We start from the raw sequence: 15,556 nt of genomic DNA, 5'->3' as shown, positions 1-15,556 counted from the left end.
AGTCCCACTGAGCTAGAACTCGGGGTTAGAATGCTAGTCTTCGAGAACATTGAGCTTGTAATCCCCGAGTCGAACTTAGCCCCGATCAAGCTCAAAGAAAAATTGTTAGCATAACCAGCAGAAGACCTAAATATTCGTGACTGGTCAGGTATTACGGCGAGAATCTCGGCGCTTATCAGTAAGGAACCGTCAATCAGCTAATCAAGAGATTTTTTACCTTTTATAGAATTGTACCTAAAGTAGGACTCATCTACTATATAAAGAGGGATTTAATAATTCATTAAACATGTTGTAACACGCATCCCAAAATAATACATTGTTATTGTTTCTCTTTAAGCTCTTGTTCCTCTGTATCCTGAAATCGTTCGAAGCGTACCTGGCTCGAGGGTGGCTAACCTTCCGAGGCTGATACTATTCAATTCATTTGGTTTGCATTTACTTTATCGTTATTTATTTTAATTGTGATCTAATTTATCATTTTGTATCAAGTTAGTCCATATATCCTTAAAACCACTTACAAATTTAATTGTTATCCGATTTCGAGGGTAAACAGTTTGGCGCACACCGTGGGGCTAAGGATAATAGTGGTTATTTGATACAAATCTCCATAACACACACTACTTTACACTTATTCTTTGAAGTGTCTCTAATTGGAGGGTAAAACTCAAAATGTCGAATTCTCAACCAGCACCCCTACATTTTGACAATGAGTCCGGTCATCACGGTGAAAATAACAACATAGCGCCCGGTGATGAGGTACTGGCTATTGATCCTATCGAAATTCCTGTCGCGGGCCCGATTGACGCTAATTTATATATGGCTATCGACGCAAACTTGTCTACCGACCCCGAGAATATTGTCCATGGTGGAGCCCGATCGGCAACTCAAAATACACAAAATATTGGAGGAGACGGAATCGATTTATGGGTAATCTTTGAAATGTTGCAGGCTCAACATGCAGCGATAGCTCAGTTACAGAACCAAAGTCGTGCACCGAGCAGAATTGAACCCGATCCACCCCGAGAAATCACCCGCAAGGATGAACCGGTACTCGAAGAGCTGACAAAACATATAGAATCAGGGGAGAAGAAAATCGAAGCTAATGACAAAAACGTGGAAACCTACAATTCCATGGCAGACCAAATCCCAAGAGCACCGCCAATATTGAAAGGCCTGGATTCCAAGAAGTTCGTACAAAAACCTTTTCCTCCGAGCAAGGATCCAAAGCCGATCCCTAAGAAATTTTGCATGCCCGAGATTGCTAAGTATAACGGAAAGACCGACCCAAATGAGCATGTAACCTCCTACACATGTGCCATCAAAGGGAACGACTTGGAGGATGATGAGAACGAGTCTGTCGTGTTGAAAAAGTTCGGAGTGACCCTGTCAAAAGAAGCTATGATATGGTACCACAACTTACCGCCTAATTCTATTGACTCATTTGCCATACTTGCAGGTTCTTTCATGAAAGTACACGTCGGGGCCATTAAGGTCGAGACCAGAAAATCGGACATTTTCAAAGTAAAACAGAAAGATAACGAGATACTCAGAGAGTTCGTGTCCCGATTTCAAATAGAACGAATGGACCTGCCACGGGTCGCTGATGATTTGGCCATTCAGGCTTTCACCCAAGGGCTCAATGTTCGAAGCTCGGTGGCTTCACACTAGTTGAAACAAAACCTGATAGAATATCCGACCGTTACTTAGGCTGACATACATAATCGGTATCAATCAACAATCAGAGTGGAAGATGATCAACTCAAGGCCTCTTCGGGGTCCGTTTATCCTATCAAAACCATCGACAGAGTCAGGAGAGACATCGATCGTAAACTGAGACCAAACAGGGATCGTTATCAGTCGTATAATGGAGACCGAAGAAGCAATGGGTCCGGGCGGAACTCTATGAGAAATGAAAGGAGAAGTGATCGAAGTCAGAGAAACTGAGGACTCATGAGCAAAAACAGCTTCAACAGGCCCATCGGGCCTAAAGAAGCACCGAGGTTATCGGAATACAAATTTAATATCGATGTTGCCACCATTGTATCAGTTATCGGGCGCATCAAAGATACAAAATGGCCTCATCCTCTACAATCTAATCCAACCCAAAGGGATCCTAACCAGATGTGTAAATATCACGGCACTCACGACCACAGAACGGAGGATTGCCGACAGGTGAGAGAGGAAGTAGCCTGAATATTCAACAACGGGAATCTTTGAGAATTCCTGAGCGATCGAAACAAGAATCATTTTAGGAATAGGGATTCTAACAAACAAACTGAACAAGAAGAACCTCAACACGTCATTAACATAATCATTGGTGGGGTCTATGTCCCTAAGGGGTCGATGTTGAAGCGCACCAAAGTGTCCATGACGAGGGAGAAACGAACTCGAGATTACGTACTGGAAGGAACCTTGTCTTTCAACAAGAGGACGCGGAAGGAATCGTGCAGCCTCACAATGATGCACTGGTAATATTTGTACTCGTAAATAAATTTGAGTTAAACGTGTGTTAATTAATCCAAGTAGCTCGTCCAACATCATCCGATCGAGGGTCGTGGAGCAGCTCGGTCTACAAGATCAAATCGTGCCTGCAGTCCGAGTTCTAAACGGATTCAACATGGCATGTGAAACCACTAAGGATGAGATAACATTAACAGTGAACATAACCGGGATCATCCAGGAAGCTAAGTTTTATGTGATCAAAGGAGACATGAGGTACAACTCTTTGTTCGGGAGGCCTTATATCCACAACATGAGAGCAGTGCCCTCGACACTGCACTAGGTGCTGAAATTTCCAACACCCAGTGAAGTCAAAATAGTTTATGGGGAACAACAGACCGCCAAGGAAATGTTCGCGGTTGATGAAGTGACCCCAAAATCCACAATCTCAACATCGAAGGATCCGAACCAGATGGTCAAAGACGGTGCCAAATAGCAATCACTGATACCAACCTCAACAGAATCAGAGGAACAAGCGGTAGACGAGGATGGTGATTACGGGGTCCCCAAATCTTTCATAGCCCCCGATGATTCTTACGCTATAAAACCAACGGTCGAAGAACTAGACCAAGTCGTATTGAGTGAACACTTGCCCGATCGAAAGGTACACCTGGGCACGGGGTTAAGCCTCGAGCTCAGGAAAAAACTCATTCAATTTCTTATAGCTAATGAAGATTGTTTCGCTTGGTCTCACCTTGATATGGCAGGGATCCCGCTGGAGATAACCATTCATAAGTTGAGCCTGGACCCAAAGTTCCATACGATCAAGCAGAAGAGGAGACCCTAGCTCGAGGTCAAATATACTTTCATCAAGGACGAGGTATCTAAACTCCTTAAAATATGGTCCATTCGGGAGGTTAAATACCCGGAGTGGTTAGCAAATGGAGTAGTAGCCCCTAAAAAAGGGAAAAAATTAAGAATATGTGTAGACTATAAGGATTTGAATAAGGTATGTCCCAAGGATTCTTTCCCTTTGCCCAACATCGATCGCATGATCGACGCCACGACCAACCACGAGATCCTTAGTTTTCTAGATAACTATTCTAGGTACAACCAAATACGGATGAACCCGGGTGATCAGGAAAAAACCTCCTTCACCACTAAATACGGCACATACTGTTATAACGTGATGCCATTCGGGTTAAAAAAACGTCGGTGCCACTTACCAACACCTAGTAAATCGGATGTTCGAGGAACAAATAGGAAAATCAATGGAGGTTTACATTGACGATATATTGGTTAAGTCACTACGAGTAGAGGACCATTTAAAACATTTGTAGGAAAACTTCAGCATATTGAAAAAGTACAATATGAAGCTGAACCCGAAGAAATGTGCGTTTGGAGTTGGGTCAGGTAAATTCCCCGGATTCGTGGTATCCAACCAGGGAATCGAGATCAATCCTGACAAGATCAAAAGCCATCAAAGATAGAACAGTTGTGGATAACGTGAAGGTCGTGCAAAGATTAACCGGGTGCATAGCCACCCTGGGGTGATTCATCTCAAGGTCCTCCGGCAAGAGCCGCCAGTTCTTCACACTATTGAAGAAGAAGAATAACTTCTCATGGACCCCGGAGTGCCAACGAGCCTTGGAGGAACTCAAGCGGTATCTATCGAGTCCACCGTTTCTTCACACACCAAGGACAGACGAGTAACTATACTTGTACTTGGCAGTATCGGAGATAGCGGTACGTAGAGTCCTGGTCTGGGAAGAGTAAGGTACGCAATTTCCAATTTACTATGTTAGCAGGACCTTAGGTGAGGCCAAAACTAGGTACATCACCTAGAAAAGCTGGTGCTCGCTTTGCTAAGCGCCTCTAGAAAGCTAAAATCATACTTCTAGTGTCACCCCATATGTGTCATGACTATATATCCGTTGAGGAATATCATGCATAAGCCCGAGCTCTCGGGACGGTTGGCCAGATGGGCCGTGGAAATCAATGGGTACGATATTGAATATTGACACTGGATCGCCATTAAATCTCAAAATTTGGAAGACTTTGTGGCCGACTTTATGCCGGACCTAATACCCGAGATCGAAAGAGAGTTATTAATCAACTCAGGAACCTTTTCGGGGATCTGGACCCTCTTTACGGACGGCGTTTCGAACGGAAAAGGGTTCGAACTTGGCATCGTATTAAAACCACCAACAGGTAATGTAGTCAGACAATCTATTAGGACAGTGAAATTGACTAACAACAAGGCCGAATATAAGGTCATGATTGCAGGTCTCGAACTAGCCAAAAGCTTGGGGGAAGAAGTGATCGAAGCCAAGTGCGACTCCCTCCTTGTGGTTAACCAAGTTAATGGGACATTCGAAGTCACAGAAGAACGAATGCAAAGGTACCTAGATAAGTTGCAGGTAACATTACATCGGTTCAAAGAATGAACTTTGTAACATGTACCTCGAGATAAAAATAGTGAGGGGGATGCCCTCACTAATTTAGGGTCATCGGTCAAGGACGACGAGTTCAACTCGGGGGAATTCGTACAACTTATGAGATCGGTAGTGGAAGAAGGCCATGCCGAGATTAACTCAACGAGTCTAACTTGGGACTAGAGAAATAAATATATAGAATATTTGAAGACTAGAAAATTACCCTCGGGTGCAAAATAATCAAGGGCCCAGCCTACAAAGGCAACCCGGTTTAGTTGTCCGGAGATGGAACTCTGTTCAAATAAATATTCGACGGCCCACTCACGATATGTCTAGGACCAGGGGATATCAAGTAAGTTTTGAGGGAAATCCACAAAGGCACATGTGGAAATCATTTAGGCGCCTAATCATTGGTTCGGAAAGTGATCAGAGTCGGCTACTACTAGATCGATATGGAAAAGGACGTGAAGGAGTTCGTACAAAAATATGATGAATATCAAAGACACGCTCCGATGATTCATCAGCCCGGGGAGCTGTTGCATTCGATTTTGTCACCATGGTCATTCATGAAGTGGAGAATGGATATTGTTGGCCCCTTCCGTGGGCACCTGATAATGCTCAATTTATATTGTTTATGAGTGACTATTTTTCTATGTATGTGGAAGACCACGCATACGGAAAGGTTAAGAAGAAGGAAGTCATCGATTTTATTTAGGACCACGTCATATGCCGGTTCGGAATGCCAGCCGAGATCATGTGCGACAACAGGAAATAATTCATCGGCAGCAAAGTTAGCAAGTTTCTCGAAGATCATAAGATCAAAATGATCCTATCAACTACCCTAGCAGGAACGGATAAGCAGAATCGACCAACAAAAACATACTCCAAAACCTCAAGAAGAGGTTGACCGACGCCAAAGGAAAATGGAAGGAAATACTGCTCGAAATCTTATTGGCATATCGTAAGACCTCGAAGTCCAGTACCGGGGCCGCCCCGTTCTTATTAGTTTATGGCGCCAAAGCTCTAATACCAGTCAGAGAACCAAGTCTCAAGTTCTGATATGTAACCAAGGAATCGAACGACGAGGCTATGAACACGAGCCTAGATCTATTAAATGAAAGGCGCAAAGCAACCCTTGTCCGGTTAGGCGCCCAAAAACAGCGGATCGAGAGATACTACAATCAAAGGGATAACCTTAGACACTTCAATGTTGGGGACTTAGTGTTAAAGAAGGTCACATTAAACACTCGAAACCCAAACGAAGGAAAGCTGGGGCCGAACTAGGAAAGACCTTATCAAATTATCGAGATCACCGGTAAATGATCGTACAAGCTCAGAACAATGAACGGTGAGCAACTACCAAGCAACTGGAACATAACATACTTGAAGCGATACTACTGTTAAGGTATGACCCCATTCATTTCCTTTTATTTATTTATATTACGAACTAACACTTGCAGGCAATCATCAAAGAATGATACAATCTTTAGGCCAGAAAGCACGCGTTACACTCTTTTTCCCTTGAACTGATTTTGTCCCAAATGGATTTTCCGGCAAGGTTTCTAACGAGGCAACAATAAATTGTTCTATCTTAGAATTGAAGGCCGGTTATGAATCGGTATCGAAGATCACGACAACAATATTCGAGGCCTCTTTATGCTCGGCCACAAACACTGGGGGAATAACCCTCGGATAACGACTTTAGCAAGGAAGGAAACTTTATGATTGAATGGTCTCGGCTTAATCAATAGGATTTACGGTAAGGGTTAAACAGTCAAATGAACCATGTCCGCATAGACTACTCGAGCCTTGGAACAAAACTTGTACACGTGTACAACTATTACGCACAAGAATAAAAAGATGTTTCTACCTTGCGGATAAATATCTTGTCCCTTAAGAATGTCTCTTTTTTCTTTTCCTCTCAAGGAATTTCTTACATTCGATCCCCTAAAGGTATCGAGCCTAAGGGCCACCTTTATCTGGGCTCAAACGATCACCCCCAATCGAGGACTGCAGTCCAAAAACAAACTCGGTAGGCTCGTGCTATCGGAGCTTGAGGGCACGAGACCTATTAGACAGCGCCCGAACCTTAAAGGCTACGGCCATCCCCATTCAGAGACTGTTATCTTAGGCAATCCTGGATACTTCGGGGTAATAAACCCACTGAAAACACCCAAACTAAAGTCTACGGCTATATTAAAATGGCTCGGAGACGTCCGAGACCCGTAACAAAAAATAAGGCCTTCACAATTTCATAACCAGTTCTAAAGGTTACCTTCGGCAAACTATAATCTAAAAATTCATAAGTATTTTGGGGAAAAAGGTTTATGTCATACTGAACCCCCATGATGCCTTAAGCAAAATAATGTCGAAGGCAAGGCCTGTTCAAACCTCCGAACATGACCTAACTATTTTATGTTAAGGCATTTAGATCTTTGCAAACATAAAGAGTAAAGCAAAGGAAAACAAAATTCTTAAACTGTCGAATGGAAAAACAAGCCTTGTATATTATATACAGTTTTTACAAAGGCCAAATGGCCTTAACAAAAAGTGCAAAGTGCATAAGTACGAAAAAAAGCAAGAACATCTACAAAGGCGTCTAAATAGCCTGGCCTTCTTCGCCCCCGGTTCCATCGGAACCCTCAGAGTCTTCTTCTTCTTCTTCTTCCTCAAGGTAAGCCAATTTATTGGCCTCGGCCTCGAGCCCCTTAGCGATTTCGATCTCAGTATATAGATCAAAACTCTGAGCATGTTAGGGGTGGTAGATTAAGGCAATTCCAAAAGTCCATACAACGAGCTGTTGCAGAGATTGTTACTCCCACCATGAAGGCTTGGAGGAAGACTAAGGGGAATGCTTATGATGTATAAAAAAAGGGTAAATATTGGGTAAGTGGGGAGAATCAGTTTAGCGGATCCCATCCTCATTGTGTGAAGTGTATGAAATATCATTAGGGGGTATGTCACTATGGTACTAATGTATGTTTTGGATGTGGAGTAGAGGGGCATCAATTAAGGTACTGCCCTATCAATCTAAAGTCATCAAGTAAGTCACTACTTAATACATCATTATGAACACCGCATTATTTTCCTTGTTGTATATGTACATCCATATTGAAGAGGCCTACATAAATATGGTCTTAACCAAAATGTTGAATCACAAAACATTGCATATATCTACTCTTTGAAAGAGATACATTATTCGTGAATCCACTCTATCATAAATTCTCTTATTTAAAACCTCTTGTGGAATTGAGCTCTATAGTTATGTCCTTGAATTGAGTTATAACTCTAGGATTAATACTTTCCACTTGCTTTCTTAAATTCTCAACAAAGGACTATACCTGATGGATTTCGTACTGAACCTTTTGATTCAAATGGATAACATCTGGTCATTTGTGCCTATGCACGCACCACCATAATATTTACCTATGTGGTATCAAATCGAATGTAAAGCAACCTAGTGTTGAGATCCTTCTTGAGTCACTCTTTTTCTCTCTGGTGTATGTGGCTCATATGGTTTGAACAATCACTTTGTTCCTTTGTGTATATTATCACGAATCCTTTTCACCGTCTAGTAACATGAGAGCATATTGATTTGAAAGACAAGTTTATCGTATCTCTAGTCCTCTCATATAGGATCAACTATTGGCAAAGGTTAAGTTGTGAGAATGATAATAATCTCACAAATGTTCAACTTTTTTTTCATCCTCACTGGTTTGTGGCATAGATTTCTTGTGTCAAATACAGTTAGGAGCGTAATGCAACTTTGTGTATCTTGAAACCCATATCACATTCAAGGTATTAGAATATTCTCATTTCGAGTTAAACTGATTTTTCCTACATTCCAAGAGGCGACTGGTGTCACATAAGTGCTATATCTCTTTGAGGCTTACTATTGCCAAACAAGTCACGTATAGAATGAAACAATTTTTGTTGTACTATTCATGGCTCATAGTCTTCCAAGAATAACTGACGCTAATGTCTTTATCCTCCCGACCATGCCACGCATATGTCACATGTCTAAAATGACTCATTTATTTAAATCTCAGAATCAGAAACATGATCCCTACATTATCAATGCCTACTAGGCTACTCTATGCTTCATGTGTCGAATCAATGATGTCATCACAATGATTAACCATGTCAGCACTATTGGTAGTAACCTTCATGTCTCTTAGGATATAACATCCTGAAATGTCGTGCTCGGCACATTGATGGATTCTTGAATAATTTCATCCCAATCTCGAACCTCGTTGTTCCTATTTTTAGTAAACCTATGGGGGTTAAAGGTTCAAACATGTCAAAGAAGAAGCATCATTCCGTGATCAAATATATTGGACAGAAAAGTTTATGGTCATATTCATGCTAGCACATATTAGAGTAATTGTTCGATGTCACAAAAGTTTTAGTTTGGGTGTTCGGCATAGAGATTTAGAATGGAAGAAAGTGAACGGGTTATTCTAAATATTTCTCTATGAATATATTGTGTGAATTGTTAAGGAAGGTAAAGTATATGTCGTCATATTAGGCTTTATGAAATCTCGAAGGAAATAGGCCAAACTATGAGTATGGTGTTTCCCTATTATTGTTCTTCGTGTACCCGGTGTTTCATTTGTCTATGTTTAAGAAGGTGAAGTTAATGGATAATTTGATTATGAGGAGCAACTATTTCCTATCCTTGTTCGAAAAGTCTGGAAGTTGAGATTGCCTCCGTTAATGTGTTATGGCGAAGTCGGTAAGTCGAGGAGGCCACCTTAAGGGCCAAAAAGTGTTAAGGAAATAAACTGTTCTCACTTGAGTATATAGTCAAATGATTGTGATTTGGAAGGTACTTTCTATGTGTTATAATTTAAATATGTGCAGCGCATGTCCAGATATCACTCTTGATAATATAATGCCTGTAATGATGAGATTTGTGATGTTGATATATATGGTGATGCTTTGTCAAGTTGTGTATGTGATAGGTTGATTTTGGTGATTATCTGACAGGTGGATAGGCCCACCTACAAGGGAAACTCTGCCGAAAGTTTTATGAATTTGTAAAGATGGCCAAATTTTAAGGGCCATAAGTAAGTTGAGGTTTTGGAAAGGAAGTATAAGACCCATGTAGTCATAAGCGCCTATGTATAATGGCTGGAGGTAAAAGGATGGTAACTCTATTATTAGAAGTGACTTGTAAAACATTTGAGGATGAATGTTCTTAAGTGGGGGAGAATGTAACACCCCGAAAATTTTTGAAGTACTTAAGCGCTATTAAGAAAGTCGATGTGCGCTAATTATATTATTTTGTGTGTAGACAAGGATTATTATATGAATAATATCAATTGATCATGATAATATATGTATGAGGTGCATTAATAATGGTTTATGGTCTAAGAAGAGCCCCAAGGCTAAGTCAAGTTGAACATTTTATGATGGGATAAAGTTTCAAGTGAGTTCGCACAAGACCTAAATTCAAACGAGCATACCTATCTTGATTTGAAGATTTATATGGTGTATTACTGATCAAATGAAATGTCTATGTGTCTAGTTTCTAACGCTTCAAACCGTTCGTCATTTGAACACTCCTACAAGAAGTTATGACCAAATTACCAAATGCTGGAAAAATGCGATTCTGCGACTAATTCTGCGATCGCAGAATAATTATGCGATCGCGAAACTGCTTCTGCGACCGCAAACTGGTCGTAGAATGGACCAGAATAGCCCAGTTCTGGGCACCGATTTTTGCGACCCGCATACCCATTCTGCGGTCCATTATGCGACCACAGACCTGCTTTTGTAGGGTTAATTTTTTTATTTTCATAACCCGACCCCATTTTGATAAATAGGCTTTGGGGTTTATTTTGGGACGATTATCTAAGGGTTTTTAAAGAGAAGTTAGAGTGTTCTAGAGAGAGAAAGTAGATTAAGTGTTTTGTTCATCAAGATCTTGCCCAAGCTTTGAAATCCAACAAGGAAATCTCACAAGATCTTCATCTAAGAGGCAAGATTCAAACCCCTAGTTTTCAATTTCGAGTTTGGGGAAAAGATGGGTAATTGGGAGTATGATTCTTGGGTGTAAGAGTATTATTTATACATGCTTGTACTAATAAGGTTTGTAAAAAGATTGTTGAGCTCAAATAAGTAATGATTGGGTTGTGGAGTGAAAGAAATCTTGTAGAAGAATCTTGTAGTTAAATTTGCACACCTAGCGTTTGATAAAATGCTCAAATGAGCTGAGACCATGAATATCTTCCTAATAATGGTTTAATTTTGTTATGTCTCAAAATAGATTGGGATTGCTAGAATTTCCGGAACTTGTAGTAATTTAAGGAAAGCTAAAAGTAAGGTATGTTGGCTAAACTACTCTCTTAGAATTGAATTCAATGATGTTCTCATAAGTTTCAAGTATTGTTGTCTCAAGTTCCTTATTCTATGTTCCTAGTTGTTCCCAATAAATCCGATTGTCCCGAATAAGCAAAGTGTCAGGAATTAAGTATTCAAAACATGTTCCGAATGTTCCTAACACATTATGTTATCCTTTGGGAATGTGTTCAAGAATGATATGTGTATTAAAATGCTATGTCTTTGAGTTGTGTTTCAAATGAAAGTTACGATTCCAAATTGTGTGAGAAAACTCAATATGCTTAAGACTCTTAATTGCTCATATGTGTACCTAAAGCCTTGATTGGAAATGTCTTACTGTTGATAACCTATAAAGATGTGAAAGAAGTATGAAATGCGATGATTGATATAAGTAAAAGTTATACTTGTGGACAATGGTGCCAATGGAATTAAAAGATGTGAAAGAAGTATAAAATGCGATGATTGATATAAGTGAAAGTTATATTGTGGCCAATGGAGCAAATGAAATGAAATGATATGAGAAAGGTTATGAAATGAGCCTTGATTCAACTATTCCGAATTGACTCCGTGCTAAAATTATGGTGGTATTGGTATTGATAGTAATTGTGGTTGATTCTCTAAAGAGATAGCCTAGCCGATCGGGCCGTGATCGGACTCTGTGCTAAAATTACGGTGGTATTGATAATGGTAGTAATTGTGATTGATGTCTCTAATGAGATAGCCTAGCCAGTCGGGACGTGATTGGACTTCGTGCTAAAAGTACGGTGGCATTGGTATTTTGAACATCGGTATTGTGAACACTGATATTGTGAATATTGGTATTATTAACATTAGTATTGTGAACAGTGGTATATCGGTGCTAAAGATCTCCCAATCAAAAATAATATTATCATCATAATTTGATTATCACTTCACAATGTTATCTTCATATTTTGGAAATTATTATGTTTTAACTTGGCATTTGAATATCATTGATTGTGACTTGTTGATTCTATGGATTTCCTTCTTTTTTTTTTACATCGGTATTCTATTTTAAAAGAGGACAGTTAGCTTTACATATTAGTACTATTCCATATGTACTAACGTCCCTTTTTGTCGGGGACGCTGCATTTTCAATGGATGTAGGTGATTCATCAGCAGTGCAACTTTGGTCCTCGTTAGCAGTTACACCCTATTCAGCAGGTTTTGGTGAGCCCTACTCTATTCTGGGCCCGATGTCACTTGATGTTACACTTTGTGTCTTGAAGTATAGTCGGGGCCTTGTTGCCGGCACTTCCATACTATTCTTCTATCATATTTAGAGGCTCCGTAGATAGGTTGTGGGTGGTGTATGATGTTGGGAATTGAACTAGAAATATTTCTATTTGGCAAACATGTTTTTCACTAAATCTATAAACTTGTAATACTCTAAAAATTATGAATGAAGTTGCTAATGGAATGACATGGGAGTTGTTAATAAAATATTTTCAATATTTGATTAATGGAGTGTATCTCCTCTTTATTCATGGATGAGTTTGGGTAGAAGGAAATCTAATAGGCTTGCTCGATCGGGTTCACTCGCTTGAGCGCCGGTCGTGCTCCCCGAGTTTGGGGGACGTGACATCCGGTGACATCGTCCGTGGCAATAGAATCCATGTCATCAAAAAATCTTTGGAGGGGATCGTTCGCTCCTTGGTCTACCTCATTTGACGCTCCTTCGCCGCTTAAGCTTCACCGAACATTGAGTCCGTGAACGAAGGCGATATCGTTATATCTATGACACCGAGTGGAGCAGAACCGGCGTCTTGAGGGTTCTCGACCTTCACTAATGCATCGACCTCTTGAATTTGGGAGGGATTGGCCTCTATTGTCCCTCATTCGGTTGATGTCCGTTCTTCAGGGACCGATGGCTCTGGGGCCACTAAAATTTCATCCTCTCCAGACTCGTCCCTGAATCGGTGGAGGGAGTTCGAATCAAGTATTTGGGAGCTGGAGGTTTCTTTTGGCTTGCGGATTAGCCTCCTCCTTGGTTTCTTTTTCTCCGAGCTCAGAGAACTCAGAGCCCTTTTTCTTTTCTTCTCTTCACCCTGTTTCGGAGCAGGGGACTCAGTGGGGAAATCATCACTACCGGATGGGGCCTCATTTGGACATCCTTGGGTAAACCTGCAAAAAGAAATAAAATAAGTAAGGACTTAATCATGCAAAAGGGAAATCAAATATTACTCACGAAAAAGATTTCACTGTGCAATCGAGCCTCCCATCGGCCCTTTGAAAGCCCGCGCCACTAGTACTCGAAATAAGGCATTTGTGATACGATTCCCTCGACCCACTCCTTGATTCGAGGAACTGCGTTCGAGATTCGAGCAACAGTTGCATCATCATAGAACACCGATAAGAAGGGAGGAAAAGGGCGATAAATAAAATCTTAGAAGAAAAATTATATACTTATATGACATGTTCCACTTCTCATGGAACGACATGTGTTCGGCCGGGATCAAGTCCGAGGTCCTCACTCAGACGAAACGGCCTAGCAAACCTCGATCCCTATCTTCATCGATACTTGAGAACGGGGACTTAATGGCCCAACGAGCGATCTTGATCAGCCCCCCGGTAGAGTCGGGGACTGTATAAACATATGAGGTGGTCGATAGTGAAAGTGCACCTTTCGATCTTGCTTACAAAGAAACTAAGGAGGGTTACGATCCTCCAGAAAGAAGGGTGAATTTGACTGAGGGTTACGTCGTATCTTTTGCAAAAGTCGAAGATAACTGAGTCCAAGGGGCCCAACGTGAAGGGATAAGTGTAAACACTTAAAATCCCTCGACGTGGGTGGTGATGGCTTCGTCAGGTTCGGGAACTACCACATGTTTATCAACCCAGTTATAATCCTTTTTAATTTTGGAGAGAATATCCTCGGTGATCTAGCAGATGTACCTCGAGACCTTCTCACACCGGCCTGGTATGGAGGAGGGCTTTTCGACTTTAAAGTCAGCATTGACCGGGCATCCCCCCGGGATGAACATTTTTAGAGGATGGTTCTGGTGCTGGCTCCTCGAAAATAGTACGTGAAGAGATCTTCGGTAGGCGACCGCGAGGTAGAATGAATTTCTTTTTGGGGAATGGTTTTAGAAGTTTTCGCCATTTCTTTATGAAGAGGAAATAAAGAAAAAGAGGAAGTTAAAAGAGTACACTTAATGGTTTGTGTTGAAGCGGAACAGAAGTTCTTATAAAAAGACCTCAAATATAAGTGCCTAAAAATATTGATATTGCTAAGGTACATGGGCAAAAGCTTTGAATGTAAAGTTTGAATGAGCAAAATTAGGGGGTATTTATAGTGTTTAATGACGGTTCGCATCCAGGAGTGACCGACCAACAACTGACCAACATTTAATGCCATTAAGACTTGACTGAAGAGACGTTGCGACTATTTTGTCATTTCTGTCGTGTGGTGTCGAAGAAAGAATTAAAAGGTCATGTCGTTTCTCGTCGTCTACTCTCCGAAAAATGAGGGGACTATCTGTATACGGTCGGAATCGAGCTCGCCTACGACATGGAAAGTTATGCTCGGAACATGACAACCAAAGATTAAGACCGACCCCGAGTCCCACCGAGCTAGAACCCGGGGTCAGAATGCATGTTTTCGAGAACATTGAGTCCGCAATCCCGGAGTCGACCTTAGCCCCTATCGAGCTCGAAGAAATATTATTAGAATAACCAACAGAAGACCGAAATATCCATAACTGGTCTGGTATTACGGCGGGAATCTCGGTGTGTATCAGTAAGGAACCGACACTCAGCTAATCAAGGGATTTTTTTTACCTTTTATAGAATTGTACCTAAAGTATGACTCCTCTACTATATAAATGGGGGTCTGATAATTCATTAAATGCATTGTAACACGCATCCCAAAGCAATACATTGTTATTATTTCTCTTTAAGCTCTTGTTCTTCTGTATCCTGAAACCGTTCGAAGCGTACCTGGCTCGAGGGTGGCTAACCTTCCAAGGCTGATACTATTCAATTCGTGTGGTTTGCATTTACTTTGTCATTATTTATTTCAATTGCGATCTAATTTATCTAAAACCACTTACAAATTCAATTGTTATCCGATTTTGAGGGCAAACAAGCGTAAAATAAAAATAATTTTAAATATGTAAAAAAATATTATTTTCGTAAAAATATTAGTTAAGTATATTTAAATTCAAAAAGAATAACTAATTATTAGCAACACATAATGCATAATTTTTTTTAATATTTAAATTCAAAAAGAAACTAATTATTACCTAACCTAACTAACTTTGTCTTGAATTGCCAAGTGGCCTATTGCGATGCTGCCACTTGACTTAATGTGGAGCCTT

This window comes from Nicotiana tabacum, chromosome 15 (genome assembly GCF_000715075.1).
Source record: "Nicotiana tabacum cultivar K326 chromosome 15, ASM71507v2, whole genome shotgun sequence".
Lineage (NCBI taxonomy): Eukaryota > Viridiplantae > Streptophyta > Magnoliopsida > Solanales > Solanaceae > Nicotiana > Nicotiana tabacum.
The sequence above is the reverse complement of the archived record's forward strand: the minus strand, read 5'-3'. Positions refer to the sequence as shown.